Source organism: Schistocerca serialis, chromosome 1 (genome assembly GCF_023864345.2).
Source record: "Schistocerca serialis cubense isolate TAMUIC-IGC-003099 chromosome 1, iqSchSeri2.2, whole genome shotgun sequence".
Classification (NCBI taxonomy): Eukaryota; Metazoa; Arthropoda; class Insecta; order Orthoptera; family Acrididae; genus Schistocerca; species Schistocerca serialis.
Window position 1 is genome coordinate 452380726 of NC_064638.1, and position 16288 is coordinate 452397013.

Below are 16288 nucleotides of genomic sequence, written 5' to 3' on the forward strand. Positions count from 1 at the left end.
AGGAAACCATATGAAATCTGATTACCGTTATTTCTTACACAGGGTTTATATAAAGCCCGGGAACATTTTCAATTATTTATTGCACAAGAACCAAACATTGTACACATATCACACATATGGCATTTTGAAGAGAAACCCTGACGGTTTTTTTTTTTTTCACGTATATTGCCACAGCGTAGTCAGGTAATTTTCCGATAGTCAGCGCTAGTCACAAACACAGCATGTTCAAGTGCAGAGTGAGCTTTCTGTGTTGAGTTCGACAAAAACAAGTGTGCTACAGCTGTTCAACTGATGTTTACAATAAAGTATGGTAAGAAGCCACCAATAAGGAAGGCCATTTACCACTGGCACAACAAATTCGTTACGACTGGTTGCTTGTGCCCGACAAAGAGAATCGGGCATCCCAGTGTGAATGAAGTGAATGTGAAGCGCATACAAGAGACATTCATAAGGAGTCCAAAGAAATCAGTGCATCATGCATCCCATGAAACCAAAATGGCTCCAATGACAGCATGGGAAGTCCTGCGACAGAAGCTGTCTGTGAAACCATTCAAATTGGACGAGGAGAAAGACAAGAGGAGTTTTGAGTTTTGTTCGCAGTTGCAACAACTGAATGATGGGGATGGCATTGTTGATCGCTTAATTTTTTAGCGACGAAGCCACTTTTCACACTAATGGGAAAGTGAACAGGCATAACTGTTAAATCTGGGGTACAAAGCATCCACACGAATGCACTGAATTTGAGTGAGATTCCCAAAAGGTAGATGTTTTTTGTGCTTTGTCACATCAAAAACTGTACGGGTCATTCTTCTTTGCTGAGAGCACTGTCACTGAATATTCCTACTTAGACATCTTGCAGCAATGGCTGATGCCTCAAATGCAATAGGACTCTCCATTCATCTTTCAGCAGGATGGGGCACCACCCCATTTTCATAGTGAAGTTCGTGGGTACCTGAAGACAGACAGATGTTTAATGAAATGGCCTCCTCGTTCATCAGGTCTCACTCGGCATGACTTTTTCCTATGGGGACACAAAGATCTGGTGTATGTACCACCTCTACCATGTGATGTAGCAGAGCTCCGGGAGAATACGGGAAGTGACTGCTACAGGCGACGATGCCATGCTGGGATGGGTATGGCAAGAATTCTATTACCGTATTGACATCTGCTGGGTCACTCATGGTTTGCATATCGAATGTTTGTAAAAAAAAATTCAGAGCTTCTCTTCAAAATTCAATATGTATGACATCTGTACAATGCTTAGTTCTAGTGCAATAAATAATTGAAAGTGTTCCTAGACTTTATGTACACCCTGTATTTGTGTTACGTAACATTCAGACCTCAACTGTCAGTCTCCCTAACAAGTTCCATGCAATTCTCAAAAATTCTTCAGGAAAAATCAGTTTTGAAGTTTTCTGAGGTTGTTTATTTCACTAAAGTCAAGAAAATTTTTTCAGCAGGCCATATGGCTCTATGGGAGAACACTCTTCTCTCTCATTGGGTGGCAGGGCTCAGTACATATGATGCAAAGTTTGAAACGAAGTTGCACGCTCCCTGAGCATTTCGGTGAAACGTAAAATATATAAAAGTGTGGCGGTGGCAAGAGGAGGGGAGGGAGGGAGGAGGCAGCAGTGGGAGAGAGGGCGAAGGAATGCAGTGCTCAGGATGTAATCGCTGATTTGAGTCTTGTTTTGGTTATTATTCTCTTCTTTTATGTTCGAGTGCTTACATCATTTAAATATAAAATTCACCAAACATATGCCAACTAATTTTTATGAGATATGCACTTCATCTTATTTCTAATTACATATTGTACACAAAATTAAGAAATTATATTTGAAAACAACTGTAATTGCCAATCTTGAATAAAAGATTATTAATAAATACCATTAATAAAACACTTTTTTCGCCTATTTTACATCTCATGGAAATAACTGTACAAACACCTTTGTTTAAAAATATGCACACTAGCCGGGAATCAAACCTTGATCACACACGTGACAAGTGAGCGTTTTACCACAGAGCTACATAGTCCACTGAAGGGAATTGTCCTGCTTTAGAGAAAGAATGATGATCAGAAAATTTTTAAGTTAACTTTCTCGAGAATTTTTGAGAATTGTGTTGAACTGCTTTTGTTGATTAATGTGCAAGTTCTGAGCTTCACGTACCATAACTTAAAAATTATAAAAATTGCAGAAACCTGATTGCTATTTGGCCTCTTTGAAATAAAGTAAGTCATTGCAAATATTTTAGAAAATTTGCTGTGAATTATGCTGCCACAAGCTACTATACTTTTCAATCCAGCAATGAAATACTGAGCAAATGGATTGTATACTTGGTGAAATGCTGTGCATCCTTAAAGTTTTTCTGATGTTCAGACTATAGCATAGCAAGTTATACTATGCTTAATATTTCAGAAACTGTTCAAGATATTAAAACAAGGTTTTTGTTACAAGATAGTATGCAAATGTATGGGATTTTTGCTTTATGATTAATACTGACGTACCAAAATATGGAAGTGATTACTGTTTTCTTTCTTAAATGGAACAAGGAACAAAGTACTTTTTATGAGCACTGACTAGCTCGTACAAAGATGTACAGAAATACAGCACAGATACATTACAGTCATTTTTTTTATTTTTTTACAAGTAGGCCAGAAAATACACACACTATCACATCTGGTTAAAAAAATAATAATATGCCTATAATGCAATTACAGTTTGATTCATGTTAGTTATTCTTTTTAATTCTAATCATTTCTGTACCCTGGCCAAGAGGAATATTTGATACGAGTCGTCAGCTTTGACCAGTAATGTAATGTTAATGGCTGCTGTGACATCACACACTGGTGTGTATAATTATGGTTTTGTTACTAGTTGGCAAAGCCCACAAACGTGAAAGCAAAAAACCTTGTTGTGGTGACAGATTGATCTGTAGCTTAGCCCAAGTTCTAGAGTAGATTAGAAGGTGATAGTTTTGTGTTGAGCTGGCGAAGCTAATGAATGAGATCTGGTTGTGGTTATACATTGATGTGTAGTTCATGGGGGGGGGGGGGGGGGGGGGGGAGAAAAAACTGCTTAAATCATGTTGCAGCCATTTTGTTTACATCTTTTGTCACATGTTTCCTATGTCACTAATCAAAAATGATGACTCGTGTAGAATATGCCTCTTCATCCCTGCTCCCTACCTGCTTACATAAAAATAATACACAAAGTTACAGGATTTCTTTAGAATTTCACCTGAAGACATGTGTTTCTAACTGAAGTTGTGTAAAATGTATTGTGTAGCAGCAAAAGCAGCAGAACATTATGCTAATATGAAGAGGAATGTACCATGCCTCTTCCATGTCCCTATGCTTTTCAAACTGTGAGAGGGATATACTGGCAGATGGCTAGGGGTAGATGTGAAGCTACGAGGATAGTTTATGAGCCTACCTGGCTATCTAGGTAAGTCCATTGTCCACAGAAAGCATGATTCCATATTTGGATCCCAGTCCAGCATGCATTTTCAATCTACCAGGGAGTTTCAAAACAATGCACACTCCATTGCAGAGTGTATAACTTATAATTCTAATGACTAACACCTTTTCAGAATCTTATTTATTGCCAAGATACAGACATGTTTGATTTGTATGATGAAACTACACTTATTTGGTGAGAAATTTATTTATATAACGTTTTTTTAATTACAAAGTTTAAGTGCACATCAGCTTGTATTTTCTACTCCACCTCACACACAGGTTTAAGCCCCTATCAACAGCGAATTGCTTCATAAAGATAAAATAGTTCATCAATGGTGATTTCCCCTCGGTGGGTTTAAACTGAGTACTCTGCTTACTTAGGTCAAGTCTGTATGGAGGTATACTAAATTTCATTTGCTGTGTCAATATATTGTTCATAACATTTCCATTGTCGAATCACTATTAATTTGTAAAGTATTTTATGTCTATAATTGTGTTTACTATTGAAAAATCAGTTGACATGGCACCAAGTTAGGGATAAAGTTATCAAAATGTTAGCAATTATTTACTTTCTCTTCAGTGCCACTGCTGCTGAGGTTGAAAATGCAGCAATCTGCCAGAAGGAAACCCATTTTACTCTAAGACTTAAAAGCACTTGTTCACCTCACTTAAGGGAGATCAATTACATAACTTGTTGCCATTCCATACTGAATAAAGAAAAGAACAAAATTAGTATCAAAGAACAGACTGACCACTGCAAAGTAGTCATGATATGCAATATCACACCAAAAGTGAATCACAAAAATGCATCAAGACCAGCAAAAACAGTGCAAGCTTGAATTTAGTGTGTCTGTTTGTTTGTGTGTCTATCGACCTGCCAGCACTTTCATTCGGTAAGTCACATCATATACCAGTTGGCCATCCATCCACACATATACAGACACAAGCAGACATATTTAAAGACAAAGAGTTTGGGCAGAGATGTCAGTCGAGGCAGAAGTGCAGAGGCAAAGATGTTGTTGAATGACAGGTGAGGTATGAGTGGCGGCAACTTGAAATTAGCGGTGATTGAGGCCTGGTGGATGACGGGAAGAGAGGATATATTGAAGAGCAAGTTCCCATCTCTGGAGTTCGGATAGGTTGGTGTTAGTGGGAAGTACCCAGATAACCCGGACGGTGTAACACTGTGCCAAGATGTGCTGGCCGTGCACCAAGGCATGTTTAGCCACAGGGTGATTCTTATTACCAACAAACACTGTCTGCCTGTGTCCATTCATGCGAATGGACAGTTTGTTGCTGGTCATTCCCACATAGAATGCGTCACAGTGTAGGCAGGTCAGTTGGTAGATCACGTGGGTGCTTTCACATGTGGCTCTGCCTTTGATCGTATACACCTTCCGGGTTACAGGACTGGAGTAGGTGGTGGTGGGAGGGTGCATGGGACAGGTTTTACACCGGGGGCGGTTACAAGGGTAGGAGCCAGAGGGTAGGGAAGGTGGTTTGGGGATTTCATAGGGATGAACTAAGAGGTTACGAAGGTTAGGTGGACGGCGGAAAGACACTCTTGGTGTAGTGGGGAGGATTTCATGAAGGATGGATCTCATTTCTGGGCAGGATTTGAGGAAGTCGTATCCCTGCTGGAGAGCCACATTCAGAATCTGATCCAGTCCCGGAAAGTATCCTGTCACAAGTGGTGCACTTTTGTGGTTCTTCTGTGGGAGGTTCTGGGTTTGAGAGGATGAGGAAGTGGCTCTGGTTATTTGCTTCTGTACCAGGTCGGGAGGGTAGTTGCGGGATGCGAAAGCTGTTGTCAGGTTGTTGGTGTAATGCTTCAGGGATTCCGGACTGGAGCAGATTCGTTTGCCACGAAGACCTAGGCTGTAGGGAAGGGACCGTTTGATGTGGAATGGGTGGCAGCTGTCGTAATGGAGGTACTGTTGCTTGTTGGTGGGTTTGATGTGGACGGACGTGTGAAGCTGGCCATTGGACAGGTGGAGGTCAACATCAAGGAAAGTGGCATGGGATTTGGAGTAGGACCAGGTGAATCTGATGGAACCAAAGGAGTTGAGGTTGGAGAGGAAATTCTGGAGTTCTTCACTGTGAGTCCAGATCATGAAGATGTCATCAATAAATCTGTACCAAACTTTGGGTTGGCAGGCCTGGGTAACCAAGAAGGCTTCCTCTAAGCGACCCATGAATAGGTTGGCGTATGAAGGGGCCATCCTGGTACCCATGGCTGTTCCCTTTAATTGTTGGTATGTCTGGCCTTCAAAAGTGAAGAAGTTGTGGGTCAGGATGAAGCTGGCTAAGGTAATGAGGAAAGAGGTTTTAGGTAGGGTGGCAGGTGATCGGCGTGAAAGGAAGTGCTCCATCGCAGCGAGGCCCTGGACGTGCGGGATATTTGTGTATAAGGAAGTGGCATCAATGGTTACAAGGATGGTTTCTGGGGGTAACGGATTGGGTAAGTGTTCCAGGCGTTCGAGAAAGTGGTTGGTGTCTTTGATGAAGGATGGGAGACTGCACGTAATGGGTTGAAGGTGTTGATCTACATAGGCAGAGATACGTTCTGTGGGGGCTTGGTAACCAGCTACAATGGGACGGCCAGGATGATTGGGTTTGTGAATTTTAGGAAGAAGGTAGACGGTAGGGGTGCGGGGTGTCGGTGGGGTCAGGAGGTTGATGGAGTCAGGTGAAAGGTTTTGTAGGGGGCCTAAGGTTCTGAGGATTCCCTGAAGCTCTGCCTGGACATCAGGAATAGAATTACCTTGGCAAACTTTGTATGTGGTGTTGTCTGAAAGCTGACGCAGTCCCTCAGCCACATACTCCCGACGATCAAGTACCATGGTCGTGGAACCCTTGTCCGCCGGAAGAATGATGATGGACCGGTCAGCCTTCAGATCACGGATAGCCTGGGCTTCAGCAGAGGTGATGTTGGGAGTAGGATTAAGGTTTTTTAAGGAGGATTGAGAGGCAAGGCTGGAAGTCAGAAATTCCTGGAAGGTTTGGAGAGGGTGATTTTGAGGAAGAGGAGGTGGGTCCCACTGTGACGGAGGACGGAACTGTTCCAGGCAGGGTTCAATTTGGACAGTGTCTTGGGGAGTTGGATCATTAGGGGTAGGATTAGGATCATTTTTCTTCGTGGCAAAGTGATACTTCCAGCAGAGAGTCCGAGTGTAGGACAGTAAATCTTTGACGAGGGCTGTTTGGTTGAATCTGGGAGTGGGGCTGAAGGTGAGGCCTTTGGATGAGACAGAGGTTTCAGATTGGGAGAGAGGTTTGGAGGAAAGGTTAACTACTGAATTAGGGTGTTGTGGTGCCAGATTGTGTTGCTTGGAAGTTTGAGGTTTTGGAGGGAGTGGAGCTGGAAGTGGGAGACTGAGTAGATGGGAGAGACTGGGTTTGTGTGCAATGAGAGGTGGTTGAGGTTTGCTGGAAAGGTTGTGAAGGGTGAGTGAGTTGCCTTTCCGGAGGTGGGAAACCAGGAGATTGGATAGTTTTTTGAGGTGAAGGGTGGCATGCTGCTCTAATTTGTGGTTGGCCTGTAGGAGGATGCTCTGAATAGCTGGTGTGGATGTGGGAGAGGAAAGATTGAGGACTTTTATTAAAGATAGGAGTTCACAGGTGTGTTCATTGGCTGAGTTGATGTGTAGGTGAAGGATTAGGTGGGTGAGGGCAATGGATTGTTCAGTTTGGAACTGGTATAGGGACTGATGGAAAGAAGGGTTGCAGCCAGGTTCCATCAGATTCACCTGGTCCTACTCCAAATCCCATGCCACTTTCCTTGATGTTGACCTCCACCTGTCCAATGGCCAGCTTCACACGTCCGTCCACATCAAACCCACCAACAAGCAACAGTACCTCCATTATGACAGCTACCACCCATTCCACATCAAACAGTCCCTTCCCTACAGCCTAGGTCTTCGTGGCAAACGAATCTGCTCCAGCTGGAATGCCTGAAGCATTACACCAACAACCTGACAATAGCTTTCGCATCCCGCAACTACCCTTCCGACCCGGTACAGAAGCAAATAACCAGAGCCACTTCCTCATCCCCTCAAACCCAGAATCCCCACAGAAGAACCACAAAAGTGCCCCACTTGTGACAGGATACTTTCCGGGACTGGACCAGACTCTGAATGTGGCTCTCCAGCAGGGATACGACTTCCTCAAATCCTGCCCAGAAATGAGATCCATCCTTCATGAAATCCTCCCCACTCCACCAAGAGTGTCTTTCCGCCGTCCACCTAACCTTCGTAACCTCTTAGTTCATCCCTATGAAATCCCCAAACCACCTTCCCTATCCTCTGGCTCCTACCCTTGTAACCGCCCCCGGTGTAAAACCTGTCCCATGCACCCTCCCACCACCACCTACTCCAGTCCTGTAACCCGGAAGGTGTATACGATCAAAGGCAGAGCCACATGTGAAAGCACCCACGTGATCTACCAACTGACCTGCCTACACTGTGACGCGTTCTATGTGGGAATGACCAGCAACAAACTGTCCATTCGCATGAATGGACACAGGCAGACAGTGTTTGTTGGTAATGAGGATCACCCTGTGGCTAAACATGCCTTGGTGCACGGCCAGCACATCTTGGCACAGTGTTACACCGTCCGGGTTATCTGGATACTTCCCACTAACACCAACCTATCCGAACTCCAGAGATGGGAACTTGCTCTTCAATATATCCTCTCTTCCCGTCATCCACCAGGCCTCAATCTCCGCTAATTTCAAGTTGCTGCCACTCATACCTCACCTGTCATTCAACAACATCTTTGCCTCTGCACTTCTGCCTCGACTGACATCTCTGCCCAAACTCTTTGTCTTTAAATATGTCTGCTTGTGTCTGTATATGTGTGGATGGATATGTGTGTGTGTGCGCTAGTGTATACCAGTCCTTTTTTCCCCCCTAAGGTAAGTCTTTCCGCTCCCGGGATTGGAATGACTCCTTACCCTCTCCCTTAAAACCCACATCCTTTCGTCTTTCCCTCTCCTTCCCTCTTTCCTGATGAGGCAACAGTTTGTTGCGAAAGCTTGAATTTTGTGTGTATGTTTGTGTGTCTGTCGACCTGCCAGCACTTTCATTTGGTAAGTCACATCATCTTTGTTTTTATATATATATATATATATATATATTATAAAGATGATGTGACTTACCAAACGAAAGCGCTGGCAGGTCGATAGACACACAAACAAACACAAACATCACACAAAATTCAAGCTTTTGCAACCAACAGTTGCTTCGTCAGGAAAGAGGGAAGGAGAGGGAAAGACGAAAGGATGTGGGTTTTAAGGGAGAGGGTAAGGAGTCATTCCAATCCCGGGAGCGGAAAGACTTACCTTAGGGGGAAGAAAGGACACGCAGACACAGATCTCTAAAGCACAATAGTGACTTACGGATCTGCTGGATACACCATTTTATATGAGTATTCCAATGTCGATATCCTGTTTTAACACAGAGGTGTGGGGAGACATCTCGATTGCAGTGTGCTTCTGTGCTCCGTGATCCACCTTATACTAATTGGTAGAGGGTACTTCTGGCATCACTATCTTTCCCCTCTTCTCTGTTCCATCTGCAAATGCTTTGTGGAAACAATGATTGTTAGCGAACCTTCATACATGCTTCAATTTCCCTGATTTTGTGATTATGGTTATTTTGTAAGAAGTTTGTGGAAGGAAGTAAAACTGCATGCTCTTCCTGGAACATATCCTCTTGGAATTTCAACAGTAAGCCTCTCTGTGATGTGAAACATCTCTCCTCTAGTGTCTGCTGTTGAAGCTGCTGAACATCGTAATGCTTTCAGACCAACAAAGTCATCCCAAGACAAAATGAGCCATTCTTTGTGGATTTGCTCTCACTCTCCTTTTAATCCAATAAAACAAGCATCGAAGTCTGATTACCAACACTCAGATTGAATCTGATCAAGTCTTTTGTAAACCACTTCTTTTGTGGATTAATTATATTTCGGTTACATTCCCACAATGAATCTAAGCTTGGTATCTGCTATTCATCCAATTTGATGCAACCATTCCACATTAGATTGTTCCTGAGGATTACTCTTGGGGAGCTCACAGTACCTCATGCTTCCAGTGATCTGTATCCAACAGTGTAACTGAACATTAGTGGATTACTTTGTCCATGTATGCATAATACATTACATTTGTTTACATTCAGGTGCACCAATTGTCAATTCTTTGTAGGTCTTCCTGCATTTGGTTGCTTTCTTCTGGCATTCCAACCTCCGTATGTGAGGCCTGTTCAAAAAACTTCCACAACTTTGTCCAATTTTTCTATGCTTACCTTTTCCTTATTATGCATCGTATTCAAACTACTTTCGTCCACACCGCTCCCAACACTGATTCCACTTCCAGAAGCAGTCTTGATACGCCTTTTGCTGGATCACACAAAGCGCCATCTGCGAATTTTCTTTTGCCTTGTCTATTGATGCACATCATCCTCTCAACAGAGTTTTCAACTTCGGAAACAAAAGAAAGTCCACAGGGGCCATGTCTGGACAGTAAGAAGGAAGAGTCAACACAGTGATTTCATTTTTTGTGTAATAGTCTCACAACAGCAGGGACAAATGTGCAAATACATTATCATGATGCAAGAACACAATGAATTCCAAAATGATGTGTTAGGATTTCACAACATGATCCAACTGAAATGTTAATTTCTTCTGCAATCTCTGTGACAGTCAGCCTTAATTGGCCATCCCGACATGAGTGTCATCGGTAGATGAAGAGCTTCCTGAAAATTCTGTCTGACCATTTTCAAACTATGTCAATCTTTTGTAACACTGAGTACCACTTAAGCACTTGTCACCACAGGCTTCCTGCATCATTTGGTGTGTGTGTGTGTGTGTGTGTGTGTGTGTGTGTGTGTGTGTGTGTGTGTGTAGGCGCGCACGCGCATGCGTGCGACAACGTTCTACTCAATACACCACTACACAATAACTAACAGGCAAACAGGCATCCAACAATGAAACTAAAGCCAGCTGCAGGTGTGCCAACCACATTCTGCTGCAACACATCAATGGCACGAAATTACGAATGTTCCGTAATTTTCTGAGCAGACCTCAGAGACAATAATAAAGCCCACAAATAGCCTTACAGTGCTTACAACATTATCCAAACGATTATCAATAGATGCTATAAACAGGAACAGACCTATCAAAGCCCCTTTGGGTACTTATGAAATTACGTCCCTGTAAATAATAGCACCATCATGCAAGCATAGATGGCCAATGATTTTTTAGAACACTTTAATTCAAATCCACCCCAATATTTGCTTCATGGTGGAGGTGGAAAGAATGGCTGTCATCCCTTTATTGATGTGGGGATCTGGTGGAAGGTTGATGATATACTGGGACACACGATTTATAGGAAGCCTACTCACACTGACTGCGTGTGCACAAACACGCTCTCCAGAATTGTTCAACTAATTCAATTGCACTGCACTCAATCCCTACTACAACTATACATGCCAAAGGAGACCAAAAAGAATGCAGAATGGAAAAACACACATACACACACACACACACACACACACACACACACACACACACACACACACGTACTGCATTAAAAGTCTAAACATCTCTCACAAATGGCCACTGTCATATGTTTCCATTGTAGAATTATGGCATTTTACCCATCAGTTCTTTCAAGGAGACAGAAGGAAGCAGGATTTATGATAGAATATAGGAATATATTCTGCAATTACTCATTAACTTAATCTCAGGAATAATATTTATCTATTTCTAAATAATCACTTATGCTTAAGTCACACTGAAACACAAAATTTCACACACTTTTATTTTTGTTTGCAAATACTGGCATAGGCTACTACCCCAATGTCTACATCTTGCCAAAATGAAGCAAAAACAAGAAATTGTTGCTGGCCTGTTGCTGCAGATCACCCCATCATACCAGTAATCACACCATGCTAACTCAGTGTTTTTAGATAGTGAACAGCAGTGCAAAACATTTTAACAAGCATTTTATAACTGTTACCGAAGAAAATGGAGTTGTCAAGTTCAGTAGATGCTGCCAGGGAATATCTACGACCAGTAATTATACGTAACTCCAGTAACAAGAATGCGATCCTCACACACCAGTAGCACTAATAAGCACCATAAAATAAAGAAAATCTCGTTGATATGATAAATTATCAACAGAGCTAAGTAGAGTGTGCTTCTGAGTTACAGGCACATTATTTTATTTGTGTAATCATTCATTTATTAGTGGAACAGTACTTGAATGTTTGTAATATGCTGAAATGCAGCCTTTGTATATGAAAGGCGATAAAGAAATACCACCAAATTTCCTTCCAATTTCATTTTGCCATCATTCTCAATTTTTTAGAAAATGCAATATACAGTTGGTTTCTTAAGGGGGGGACATTGATGAAACTGACCAAAAATATCAATTATCGATTTTCTTATTTGTTAGTAAAATTCATGAACAATAAGTTCCCAAAGTTTCAATGTTGAAATCGCATCTGAAGTGCTCGAAAATTAATTAAAAGTGTGACGCGGCCTCCCTGCCATGCCCACGTTTTGAAGCAGCACTTCAATACCAGCTCAGTGACGATGATTCTGTGTATTCCTTTCCACCAAACATGTGCAGGATGCATCTAGAAGGCCATGATACATACTCTTTGGTTTTATAGTCATCTTTGGCCGATCCTGCACTTCACAAAAATTGTGTTCATGGCAAAACCCAAATGAGTCTCTAAATTCACTCATATGGAAACTATGTCCTAAAAACACATTTGCATCTGCTACAGTTGTCAGAATTGCAACTTATGATGCAGTTACTGTATTTAATGATGGGAATGTTGAGAGGATGAAGGTATTGGAAATAATGAGCTTCAAGATAGGAAATTTTACTCAAGACACCCTGAGAAAAATAGATTTTCAGCGGGTCTCTGCAGCTGAAAAGTCAGTTGAAGATCTGGTAAAGGAAAGAAGACAGACAACAAGAAACCAGAAGAGAAGCTTTAAGGGAAAGACAACCCAGAGGACAAATGTGATGCCTTCTGAAGAAGTGACATAAGGAAAAAAGTTAGATTGAACTTTAAATTGTGTTTCCTGAAAAGTCTGTTTTTTAAAAAGTTTATGTACCTTTTCCTCAGATTCTATGAATGCTAGAATTATGAAATTTTGTACACACATTTCTGTAAACCTAATAAACATTGTCTCAAGGGCAAATTTAGAAATTCTGAATGCAAGCTGATATACGGGGCAAAGTGCTTGGAACTTTGCATGAATTTAAAATTGTACTTGTGGAATTATAATTTAAAAAATTATGAATATTCTCCAATTTGATCTATTTCAAAAATCTCAAGAGAGAAGCTTACAACATCTAAAGAGATGAAACAGAGAAATTTTTGTAGAAATATCTTTAATACTTTCTGAGAAAAATGAACATACAATATTTTTTGAAAATAAAACTTCAAATTTCATTAAAAAAAGTTGAATATATGTAATCAAAGGATTTTATATGTAAATGTGTTACTTTCACATAAAGTGTGGTACAAAATTTCATTGCCATATCTCCAAAACTGTGGATTTGGTCCATTTTTTTAAATACTGTGTGCTTTTCATCAATGTCCCCCCTTAATCAATTGACAACAAGTAATATATTATCAAAGTCATAGTTGGGATATCTAAAGAGTTCTGGTACTGAGAACACTATCTACACATACAGTGAGAATGTATTTTATTAAATAATAAATTACAGCCACTGGTACATTTTGTGATATGTAAATCACAGTACCATTTTGAGGAAAATAGAATATTATAGTGTAACAGCAAATATTGTAATACATTTCAAATCTTATGCATCTGACAGGAGACGAAGGGTGTCAATACACAAGAGGCCTGCATTAAGCTATCAGGCATCGTCCAAATGAAAAGTAATGGTTCTGCCTTAGGGCTCTTATTTTTCCTTTTGTATAAAATGTTCTTTCGTCAGTAACATTACCACATGTTAAGACTGTTTGGTTTGTGAATAATGCAATCATCACAATAAATAACACATCAAGTACAGTCTTAAGATACGGCAATTAATGAAATTTTCACAAACATTGATAAATGGTACCAATTCTTTGTCAGAGGCCTATGGAAAGGTGAAAAAAACTATCTACAGTTTAGAACCACCACCACTACCACCACCCCCATCCATCACCTCCTTTACCTCCCTTTGTTCATTTCCTCCCTATGTCCATTTTCTCCCTCCCCCCCTCCCTGCCAATCTCCTCTTTCCCGCTCTCTCTGACCTTGAGCCCCATCTATTGTATTGCAAACAAAGCATTGAAATAGACATTTGTTTTCACAAACAAATGAAAAGGTTATTTAGTCTCCTTAGCCCGATATAGTTTAAGCAGGAAGGCCATCATAAAATGTGCAACCGTAAACCAGTAACCACAAATATAAAACACATGGACTGTCTTTTATAATAAGAATGATCCTACTGCTGCTGCCCTTTTTTATTTGTTTCAGGTACCTTGAAAGACATGCTGTTATAAAGTGAGACTACCAGTGTGTAAGATGGGGTTTTTTTTGGGGGAAGAGACCAAACAGCAAGGTCATCTGTCTCATTGGATTAGTGAAGGACAGGGAAGGAAGTCGGCCGTGCCCTTTCAAAGGAACCATCCCAGCATTTGCACAGAGCGATTTAGGAAATTCACGGAAAACCTAAATCAGGATGGTCGGACACTGGATTGAACCGTCGTCCTCCCGAATGAGAGTGTAAGATTGCACAGATTACTCGCACTATATGGCGTACGCTACTGAAGTGTGATGGTGAACACACAATATAGTGAAAATGTGAAGATAAGCATGACTGTTGCATTGTAACGAGTGCTAATATCCACGTTTCTGTTTTTAAAACAGAATAGTGACTGGTTTTGGTTATTTATCACAGAGTAATAATTGACATTTTGCTAAATTATGTATGTCTGTTTCATGCATCATGTGCGCACGCGCACGTGTGGATTGGTTGGGAGAAGGGACCAAACAGTGAGGTCATAGGTCCCATCAGATGGGGAAAGGAGGTGGGCTGTGCCCTTTCCAAAGAACCGTCCCAGCATTTGCCTGAAGCGAATAAGGAAAATCGCAGAAAACCTAAATCAGGATGGCCGGAGGCGGGTTTGAACTGTCGTCCTCCCAAATGCGAATCCTGCGTGTGTGTGTGTGTGTGTGTGTGTGTGTGTGTGTGTGTGTGTGTGTGTGTGTCAGAACAGAAAACAGCTTATAGCTGTGTACACAATTTTTGTTTAACCCTTAAACTGAAACATCAGTCTCTCTGACCCCTCATTTATTTTAAATGAGGAGTGTGGCAGCACTGCAAAAAAAGCACGGCTTCACTTTCCCAGTATCTTCGCCTCAATACTTGTCATGTATAAAGCAGTAGTCAACTATCAGTTCTGCTTCATAAGGGAAGACATAAAGAGTATTGTTTAGAGAAGTGTGTGAAGTTGTGTGCCTGAGATACCGCACGTTTCTTATTACATACAAGAATTTGGTAGAGCGAATAGACCACATGTTTCTAATTATGACATTCTGCTTTCAGTGGCTGTTATTTTATAGAGTCTTCTTCGGTGTGTGAATTTATGTCATATTTCAGGTTTAACATGGATCGACTTTCTAAGAAGAGTCAACAATCAGTTGACTGCAGCTAATCCAGATTTGAATGCTTGGGCGCAAGTGCAGTTACGGGATTTAGATGAAGAGGAAAATGGGATCGATGACACATTTGACAATTCTGATGATGATCCAGATTTCAAGATAGGTGATAGTCACCATGAAACAGAGTGATACCTTGCAGTAAACACAGTACTTCTATGGTAAACATAATTTCCAATGGGAACGTTCTGAGCCTGTTAGAATGAGAACACCAGAGCACAACATTCTGAAAGGAGGTATGCCTGGCCTATCAGCCGAAAGTTGAAGTTTGTCCCAAAGTCCTATTAAACCTCAAATATGGGAGAATTTATTTGATGATGACACAATAGATGAAATAGTTTTACATACAAATGTGAAACTGAATACAGTAAGGGCAAAGTTGCAGGAAACAACTAATCCATCCAATGGCAGAGATACTGACAACATCGAAATCAAAGCTTTTATAGGCCTTCTAGTGATTACATCAATATTCACATCATCTTGTGAAGATATGCTGCCCATTTTCAAAAATGATCTGACCGGTCGTCCTACATCTAACAAGGGAACCTCCCCATCGCACCCCCCTCAGATTTCGTTGTAAGTTGGCATAGTGGATAGGCCTTGAAAAACTGAACACAGATCAATCGAGAAAACAGGAAGAAGTTGTGTAGAACTCTGAAAAATTAAGCAAAATATACAAACTGAGTAATCCATGCGAATGATATGCAACATCTGGGACAGACTGAACTCAGGAGCGCCATGGTCCCGTGGTTAGCGTGAGCAGCTGCGGAGCGAGAGATCCTTGGTTCAAGTCTTCCTTCGAGCGAAAATTTTAATTTTTTATTTTCAGACAATTATCAAAGTTCAGGCACTCACACATAATCAACTTCGCTCTCCAAAATTCCAGGACATGTTCAGATTTGCTTGGACATACGCAGTATTTGTCGATCTACACACGGAAAAATTTGAAAACGTTAAAAACATATGTTTTGACAGAGCACAAGGAAAAGTGAGCGACTGTGAAACTGTTGGATTCATTTGTTGCAGTTTATGTGACAAAGTCTTATGTTTTCATCACTTTTTTGGGAGTAATTATCATATCCACAAGAAAACCTAAATCGGGCAACGTAGGAGAACGTTTTTACCCATTCGCCA

General features: G+C 41.2%; 1 protein-coding gene across 3 annotated transcripts in view; it reads right to left on the reverse strand.

Moving 5' to 3' along the window:
• Positions 1–16288, reverse strand: part of LOC126473001 (prolyl endopeptidase) — a 104995-nt gene that overhangs the window by 73643 nt on the left and 15064 nt on the right. The gene's annotated exons all lie outside the window — the stretch shown is intronic.